Source organism: Cynara cardunculus (genome assembly GCF_001531365.2).
Source record: "Cynara cardunculus var. scolymus isolate 2C chromosome LG 1, CcrdV1, whole genome shotgun sequence".
Taxonomy (NCBI): Eukaryota; Viridiplantae; Streptophyta; class Magnoliopsida; order Asterales; family Asteraceae; genus Cynara; species Cynara cardunculus.
The window spans coordinates 17,992,275-18,001,263 of record NC_037528.1 but is presented as its reverse complement, the minus strand read 5'-3'; the positions used below and the strand labels follow the sequence as shown (position 1 = coordinate 18,001,263).

The window sequence follows — 8,989 nt, the reverse complement described above, 5'->3', positions numbered from 1 at the left end:
GCTTTCAAAAGTTTTGCCCAACAACATGGCTTTTTGTTTCGTTTTTCTTGCCCACAAACTTCTTCCCAAAATGGCCGCTCCGAAAGAATGATTCGTCGTCTGAACGACATCGTTCGTTCCCTTCTCATTCATGCCCATCTCCCCCCCACTTTCTGGGTTGAGGCCCTCCACACAGCCACCTATCTCCACAACATACTACCTTCCAAACGCCTTAATTACTTTACTCCAACCTTCGCCCTTTACCTRCGTCACCCCACATACGATCATCTTCGTGTGTTTGGATGTGCCTGCTATCCTAATACCTCAATGCCAAACTCAGTGTTACGGATGGTCCTCTTTTCCATGATCCCACTTTGTATCGCAGTCTAGCTGGTGCACTGCAATACCTAACGTTTACACGACCAGATATCTCATATGCTGTTCAGCAGGTCTGCTTATTCATGCATGAGCCACATGAGCCTCACTTTGCTTTTTTGAAACGAATTATACGATAYCTACAGGGGACGATTGATTATGGTATTCGTATCGTTCGTTCCACTACTACTTCTCTGGTGGCTTATTCTGATGCTGATTGGGGTGGGTGCCCTGATTCTCGAAGATCCACTAGCGGCTATTGTGTTTTCTTTGGTGATAATCATATTTCTTGGTCTTCTAAACGTCAGCCGACCGTATCCAGATCTAGTGCCGAGGCGGAATATCGAGGCGTGGCTAATGCTGTCGCAGAAGCCACTTGGGTTCGCAATTTACTCCTCGAATTACAGCTTCCTCTTCGGCTAGCTTCCGTGGTTTATTGTGACAACGTGTCTGCCGTTTACTTATCTGATAATCCAGTTCAACATCAGCGAACCAAGCACATCGAGATTGACATTCATTTTGTTCGGGATAAAGTTCGAGTTGGACACATTCGCGTTCTTCACGTGCCTTCCTCTCTACAGTACGCTGACATTTTTACCAAGGGCCTCCCACGACAGTTGTTCGAGTCATTCCGATCCAGCTTGAGCGTTTGCTCTACTCCCGCTCAAACTGCGGGGGAGTCTTAGCCGGTTGATTATATTAGTTAAAAATAATTACGATTATATTGTTAGAGATAATTACGATTATATTAGTTAGAGATAATTACGGATTTGATTTATATTTATCATTAATCATAGCCGATAGGGTTTCTTTGTACATACCCTATATATAGGGATTTTCTGTTAATGATGAAGGTATCGAGTTTTGCAAACTTTCAATATACACACACATATATATATATATATATAGAGAGAGAGAGAGAGAGAGAGAGAGAGATATAGAGAGAGATGCACCTTTAAAGAGAGTTGCAATTATTTTAGCCTCAATAGCCACTTCCATGAGACTTCTTGTGGTCTGAACCTCAACCAATTCCTCATTGGCAGGAGTTAGATTTATAAAAGAGTAGGGACCATACATACTTCCTTGAAGAAACCGCATAAGAGCATTCACACTGACACCGTCCATGATTTGTTTGTCATAGAACCGGCTTATGGACATCAAGAAGGTGCTAGCCTTTCACTTACGAGTACACTTCAATCTGTTCTTTTACACACATTAATTGAATCCGGCATATCAATTAAAGTTTGTAGTTTCAGAAATCTCCCGTCTCATTAACGAAATTAAGACATCTGACTTTTATATATTTAAAATTTGTTGAATTATATTATCTTCTATTTATATGATTGGTTGACATGAATAGAACGTGAGAATATGAGACATGAGATTTTTATTTGTATAAATGTATCAAGTAGCTAGCAATGCCGAGAAGGGCAATGAAGCATGATTCCAAAACCAAACACAATCTACTACTTCTTTTTTGAGTGAATGTACAATTTTCGGGTCAGTTTATATGAATCGATTAATAACTAGGGCGACCACAAATAACATAAAGTTATTGCAGGTGAACCTCCATAATTACAGGGGATCTGGATTCGAACTTGGGTGGATAAAATTTTCTACTACATCCCCATGATTCTTAACCAATCCCGCTTTTGGTGGATTAAAGAAGCAATTTCCTCCCTCTTTTTGCATTGATTGCATGCATGCCAAAAAAAAAAAAAAAACCATATACACCATCTTCGCTTTACCACCAACTCAAGATCTTGGATTTTTCACGTCCTGAACGAACAAGTTAAAAAATACCCACAATATAAAATTTTCAAACAAAACGTTAAGCACACAATGCATTCTTAATACAACGTGAGACTAAAATGGAAACCCTGAACGACAATAAACATATATATATATATATATATATATATATATATAATCTAAAACGATGTTTTTTGTGCAATTTTTAAAAGCAAAAGCATAAAAAAGAATTTATCATAGTGCACGCTTGCTAAAAACCTATTTTCAGTATTTGGAATAATAATTGGTTCAACCTATATTGACTTATGATAGTCTATAAATATGATTTAAACCATTTAATTTTTGTAATGGCGTACTAATTTTCATCATTTATATTTTTATGAAAAAGGAAAAAAAGATAAAAATGAAATGAAATAAAAATAAACTCTTATACTTATCTTGTTCGAGGGAGAAAAACAGGTGGTCAAAATGTTTACCAAAAACTTTGAGTAAGCGCTGGCTCGGGTAAGAATTCTGATTAGGATAAGAGATCTGACCCGGATAAGTGTTCACTAATAACTATTGTTTATCAAACATTCTGTATTAAATGCTGATTGTATGAAAAAGAATATTAAACCCTTACGTCGTTTCTCTTTGTTTTAATTTAAAATTACTATTCTAAACTTGTCATTTCAGGTACCATGGTCATCACACTATCTACAGTCAGAGTGTTAGTAAACACACAACCTCTTATCCAAATAAGAACCTCTTATTCGATAAGATGTGTTAAGAGCTTAGTAAACGACCCCTAACACAAATAAAATCTCTGATCACACAGTGTACCTCTGACTGTTCTCTTAAGAGACAGAGTTAATCATCCATTGTTGTTGCCATCATCCCTATCACAAGCTAAATCTTTCTTGAACATTAATCCTCCATGAACGCCTTTAGGATTAATGCTCGATGTTCAAGAAAGATTTAACCTTGAAGTTTTGAAAATTGGGGTTGAGAGGTGACGTTTTGGTTTTCTTTGGATTTTTTGGAATGGGTTTGAGAGGTAGCTTGTTGACTCTCTTGCGCTTTGAAATTGGGTTTGAGAAGTGATTTTTAGTTTGGTCATTTTAGTTGCCGGTTGCAAATCAAGATTGATGTCAATTAATGTCAAAGTAGAGTTTTGAGGATTTGTGTTTTCTCAACTAAAAAAATGTGATTTTGAATGGTTAAAATTATTATGTGTTTTAAATTGTCTTTTTAAGTTAATAATAATGTAATATATTCTTGTGTTAGGTAAAAAAATGATTTTTAATGATTAAAATTATATGTAAAGTTCTTGATAAACAATAAATTTTATAATAAAAAATAGATAGTAAACAACAAATTTCAATCATATTCTTTTAAATAAAAGGATGTAATGGTCATTTTATATAGGTCAACACTTAATAAAAATCATTTTGACCAACACTTACCTCAATCAGACATTTTATCATGATCAACACTTGCGTTCAAACAGAACATGATTTCTAGAAGGATACAAGAACTTAAATAACCATCAAAACATGATCCAAAAGCTCATCGACCAGGTATAATTCTTGATGACGACGAAGATGCAGGCTGATTCCTTGAACTAAATGCGACTAATTAACTTGCCTAAGGACCAACTTGAATTTGTCCATGAGTTTGTGGGCCATGTAACTCGAAGGATCAGATCCTTGTCCATATCTTAAAACAAATTAATTAAGTTTGCGAATATGTTGTCTGTATAAAACCAACCATACCATACTATCAAAGACAAAGGATTGCAATTCCAATGTACCCATCAACACATTCTTCTTTGCAACGACTCATCACAATTTCATTACAATTCCTATGTACCTTTTGCATCAATATCTTTGCCAACTTTATAAAGTTTTGAAGAATCTGTTAAAACAAAAATCTCTAAAACTTCTATTTAAAAGAATCTGTTAAAGATGGTGTTTTTACAGATTTCCGAGTTGAAAAATCTATCGATTCAAATGTCACTAAATTTTATGAAACAAAAAAATGATTAGTAATGGCGATGAAATTCTTGAAAGAATGTCCAAATTTATGAATCAATCAATACCATAAATAAAAGATGATTATTAAAAAAATACAATAATTAAATATTTTAAAGAAAGATTTTTGGTAAGCATCAAATAGTAAAAGCAAATAATAAGTCGGTCGATGCGTAGACTTCAATAGTTATTGGAGTTTTCTTGCTTTTGCGCCACATTTTCAATATCCACCGTCATCTTCCCCAACCGTGTTTCAGAATTCAGATCACGTCTCTCGGCTCTGCTGCAAAACAAAAACCCCTATTTGCGGAAACACCACCATCGATTGTATCAATATGGCCACAATCGGACACAATAATCTCAATGCAAAATTGGTAACTCAACTCCTTCATCGTCACTTTTCTAATCTCTTCATTTCTTTTACCTTTTTGTTTCAAACTTTAACCTGCGATGATTGTTAGGTTTTGCTTGGAGACATGGGAGCTGGTAAATCAAGTCTCGTGTTGCGATTCGTCAAAGGCCAATTTCTAGAATTCCAGGTTCAATTTTTGGTTCTATTGACTTCTCCATTTGACGTTGACTTTCTAGGGTTTGATATTCATCATGGTTGTATGGGTTTGGTTATTGATTTCATCTGTATGGTTGTTGTGGACAAAGGAATCGACGATCGGAGCGGCGTTTTTTTCGCAAACCCTAGCGGTGAATGATGCGACGGTGAAATTCGAGATCTGGGATACTGCAGGTCAAGAAAGGTATCATAGTTTGGCTCCTATGTACTACAGGGGCGCTGCAGCAGCAATTATTGTCTACGACATCACCAGCGCGGTACTATTCTCATGTGCTTAAATTTAAGCATACTAGAATCTGGTTTACATCTGGTTTTGGTGTTATGAGATTTGCCTGGATACTAATGTGGAATTTAGAGAGCTGATTAGTGTATTGTGTCATATTGCTTCTTGAACCTGGAACTACCACAGTTTGTATCAGTTAATTTGCTGTAGATTGTTGACTAAGAGATTGTTGTGCTCATCTGGAATCGAACCCTTATTCCACCACATCCCCAACCCTTGTGGTTGGGATGGGAGTATTGGTGTGCTAGTGTGTATTTTTTCTTTTCTCTCTTAGTTTTTAAAAGTTTCATTGTAACATAAGTACTTAATATGGGATTATGTCCGAGTTTATGATGAATTATGGGTAAATGGGAATGTAGTTATTAATTCTTGTGGACGCTTATTTTGGGACTGGAGTAGTAATTTGACACATCAGACTTGTCAACCTGCAATCATCTCAGTTTCTGTTTTGACTTTCACTTGTTTCAAACCATTGTAGTTATTTTTGGATTTCCAGTTTCTAATTGGGGTTTGGCCTTGTATTGCCTCTTATAATTGCATCCATGTTTTGCTCAAGTATTGCATGCTACCTGTAGAATGCTCAGCCACCTGGATCACTTGTTATAAGTAAATAAAATTCAAAAAGTTTAATGCAAAAGCTACCTGGTTTGGATGGTTTTATAATACTTTGTAGTTTTTCTTTCTTGCCGACGTGTTTGAAAATTTTAATTTACTAGCTGTTTTATTTGATTACTTTTAGGATTCCTTTACACGGGCTAAAAAGTGGGTGCAAGAATTACACAAACAAGGTGAGCTGATATCATTTATGTTTTTGTTTCATGACTAAAACACTAAATAATAGTAGAAGAAAGATCTAGATCATCCAAAAATCTTGCAAGTGTACTTGCATAGAAGAAAGGGAACCCCTTGCTTGGTTTTCTGCTAAATGATTGCTATCAATTCTATAATTCTAAGCTTCTTTTCACTCTGTCAATTCTTGAACTAAGTTATATTTTAATGTGTGGCTGGTACAGGCAATCCTAATATGGTAATGGCACTTGCTGGTAACAAAGCTGATCTGGAAGAGAAGAGGAAAGTGACAACAGAAGTATGCATCTTTCTCCAATTTTTTACTCTTATGAAACTGATTTCTAGGATTTATGATTTTAGAAGGAAAACTCAGAATCTTTATAGAATAGTTGTTGCCCCTTTATCTTTTTGGTGTCTACATATCTCAAACCCAAATAGCATGTTGCTCAACCTCTGTTGTTAAGTGGAACATTCTATTTACTTATGTTTAAATCTGTTCTCTTGCAGCCCCTCTATGCTTTTCAAATTTTAAGTGGATAATTATGACATGATATAAAATTCTCCCCGAGAGCTTAAACTCAATTGGCTTGTTGCTGGATATGTCATTATTATTTGTATCTCTTTTAGTCCATGTAAACTTTTCCTTGAGTGGTATTCAAATAAGCATTTCTTTTCCTAGTTTGTGCATTCCACTTCGTTGTCACTGTATGCTAGAGAATGATATATTATCAACTACCTGTTCTTTATGACCCTGATGACACTAACCATTTGAAAGTTGATATTATGGATCCAACAAACCAATTTTTCGGAGTGGCTAAATTCCACAAGTATCTCTCACATATGCCTATGTGCCCTTCGTTGTCTTGTATTATTAATGTGTGAAAGACAACCAACTGAAAATAGAAGAAATTTATAAAAAATGTGGTTAGGGGTGAGAAATTCTCATTCTTTGAAGAGTAAGATAGCTGATTATCTTTTGAAAAGAAATGCTCCCATTTAATGCATTTTTTTCTAGTTTGCACAATTGCTTGGACTTTTAACTGTGGCTAGTTGTGATTCATACAAATCTGTGCCCACACCATCAGCCCAGTACTAGTTGCAACATTAGACATTACATAGAATTTATTAGCCAGTAATTTACCAACCATATGACTAAAAACTCTTATGTTTATCTCCTAAAATTTAAAATAAACTACATATTCTATACCAAATAAATCACCACTACTTTCATGATGATTGCTATCTGGGTATATAGGTGGTTTAGCTTTACAATGTCCAAGAAATGGATGTATTAGTAATTCTATCAGGACATCCCAAAAAGGAAGCGTTCTGGAGTGAGTATATTTGTTATTCTGTAGAAGAAAGCTTGGTCTAGGTTTTAACCTCTGGTCACTGTGAATATAAAAGATAAATTAGGACACTTACAGATTTAAAAATAACATGCTAGCTTTTAAAATTTATGCCGATGGTTACCTTGCAATAGAAGCTTCTAATCGTGCATATTCTCTCCAATGTTTAAACAAGCAATCTTCTTTACCTTGCAATTATAAACATATGGAATCCGGTTTTTTTTTTGCGTACAAGTGTATATATCCTATGCCATTAAAATGTATCATCCGAGTTGAGATGTAAGCTACTCACATGCTTATTAACCGTGCAGGAGGCACGCGCCTATGCCGAGGAGAATGGTCTTTTCTTCATGGAGACATCCGCTAAAACTGCTGCCAATGTTAATGATGTATTTCATGAAATAGGTATGTCTACAATTTTGTTGGGAAGCTTTGAAATTTAATGGAGCTGGTTACTTCCACTTTTTAAGTTAAAATTTACCCCACATTCTTCAAATACAAACCCCTATTTGAATTATTGATATGGTCAAGTTCAATCTGTTTGAATGTTCATAATGTGTAATTTTATCATCCATGGCATCATTTAGATATCCGTTTGCCATAGCCATTCTAGTGCAGGGTAAGTGTTGAACCATACATGCATGATTCATCTGTAGATCTTGACAAATACATGATTAGAGTTGTTAACAATATTTTGCCTGTGTTTCATTCTTTTTTCTCGGTTTTCCATCCTTGGATGACAAATGTGGTTTATTAAGCCTTGTCTTGCTTTAATCTTATCATCTGAGAGCGCATTGTTGTGTTTGAAACAGCCAAGAGACTGCCGAGAGCTCAGCCAAATCAAAATCCAGCGGGGATGGTCCTTGTTGACAGACCTGCAGAAGGAGCTCGTGCTGCGTCATGCTGTTCATAAGTAATGTCTTAAATTCTTAATTGATATCTTGTGTAGTTGGTTTTTCTTATGCACATATGCCACTGAAACACTTACTGGAATGGCATGGAAATTGATATCAATAAGAGGCTGCAAGTTGTTCTCGTTGGTTATGGTGATATCTAATATACTATGCCAAGCCAACCCATGAACCTTTGGATGATTAAATATAAACAAGCAATCTGATAGATAAAGTAACTTTCCTTAGATGAAACCTGGACCCTGAATTTAAAAGTACAGATTGGGTCTCTGACACTTGGGATGCAATCCTGATGGCAGGTATGTGTTAACACTAATAATGATACGGGCATGGAAGCCGGGCTACAATTCGTGGAAATTGGGAGTGTGTGGTAAAGAGCGTAATGGTGGGATTGGTGTTTGAAACTTGTAATTTGTAAATGCTGTGCAAATGACTTGTATCTGTATAAGGATGGGACTGTGTTGGTGTTTTAGCAGATAGTTGAGATGCATATGGGATCCATTCTTATCTGTTATTTTTTTTCACTCTGTTTGTGAGAGGACAGGTTCTGGCGACTCCAATGGGTATGATTTAAACAAACCTACCAAAAGTAAACACGCATTCTTTTTCTGAGGCAGTCTAATACGTCACTGAATTTTGCCTAAAAAACCTTTAATTACAATGTGCAAGAAAATTACGTGAGTTGAGCAAACCATTAGAAAAGTGCATTCGTGATGACATAGCATCAGTTCAACACATCAACCAGGCACAATGTTGTAAGTTATGCATGCACTGATTACATGCCACAGGGTTGCTTTAATTACCACCTACTTCCCCTTGCACCAGATCTTGAATCACCCTACCTGATAGATTTTGTATTACCTAACCCCCTAAACACAAGAGGCAAAAATTTACTCTGATTTCAACAAACAAGGCCCAGAAACTCACCAGACGCTTCTTGATGATGCAGGCTGGTTCAATTCAGCTAATTG

At 35.8% G+C, this 8,989-nt stretch overlaps 1 protein-coding gene and 1 pseudogene across 1 annotated transcript in view; both read left to right on the top strand.

Moving 5' to 3' along the window:
• LOC112509752 (ras-related protein RHN1) overlaps positions 1-8,554 on the top strand; it is a 16,041-nt gene extending 7,487 nt beyond the window's left edge. The window contains exon 8 of the mRNA XM_025114891.1: positions 8,318-8,554. The gene's annotated coding sequence lies outside the window, so the exon portion shown is untranslated. The remainder of the gene's footprint in view (positions 1-8,317) is intronic.
• LOC112509742 lies at positions 4,288-8,151 on the top strand (annotated as a pseudogene).
• Positions 8,555-8,989: the final 435 nt, after the last annotated feature.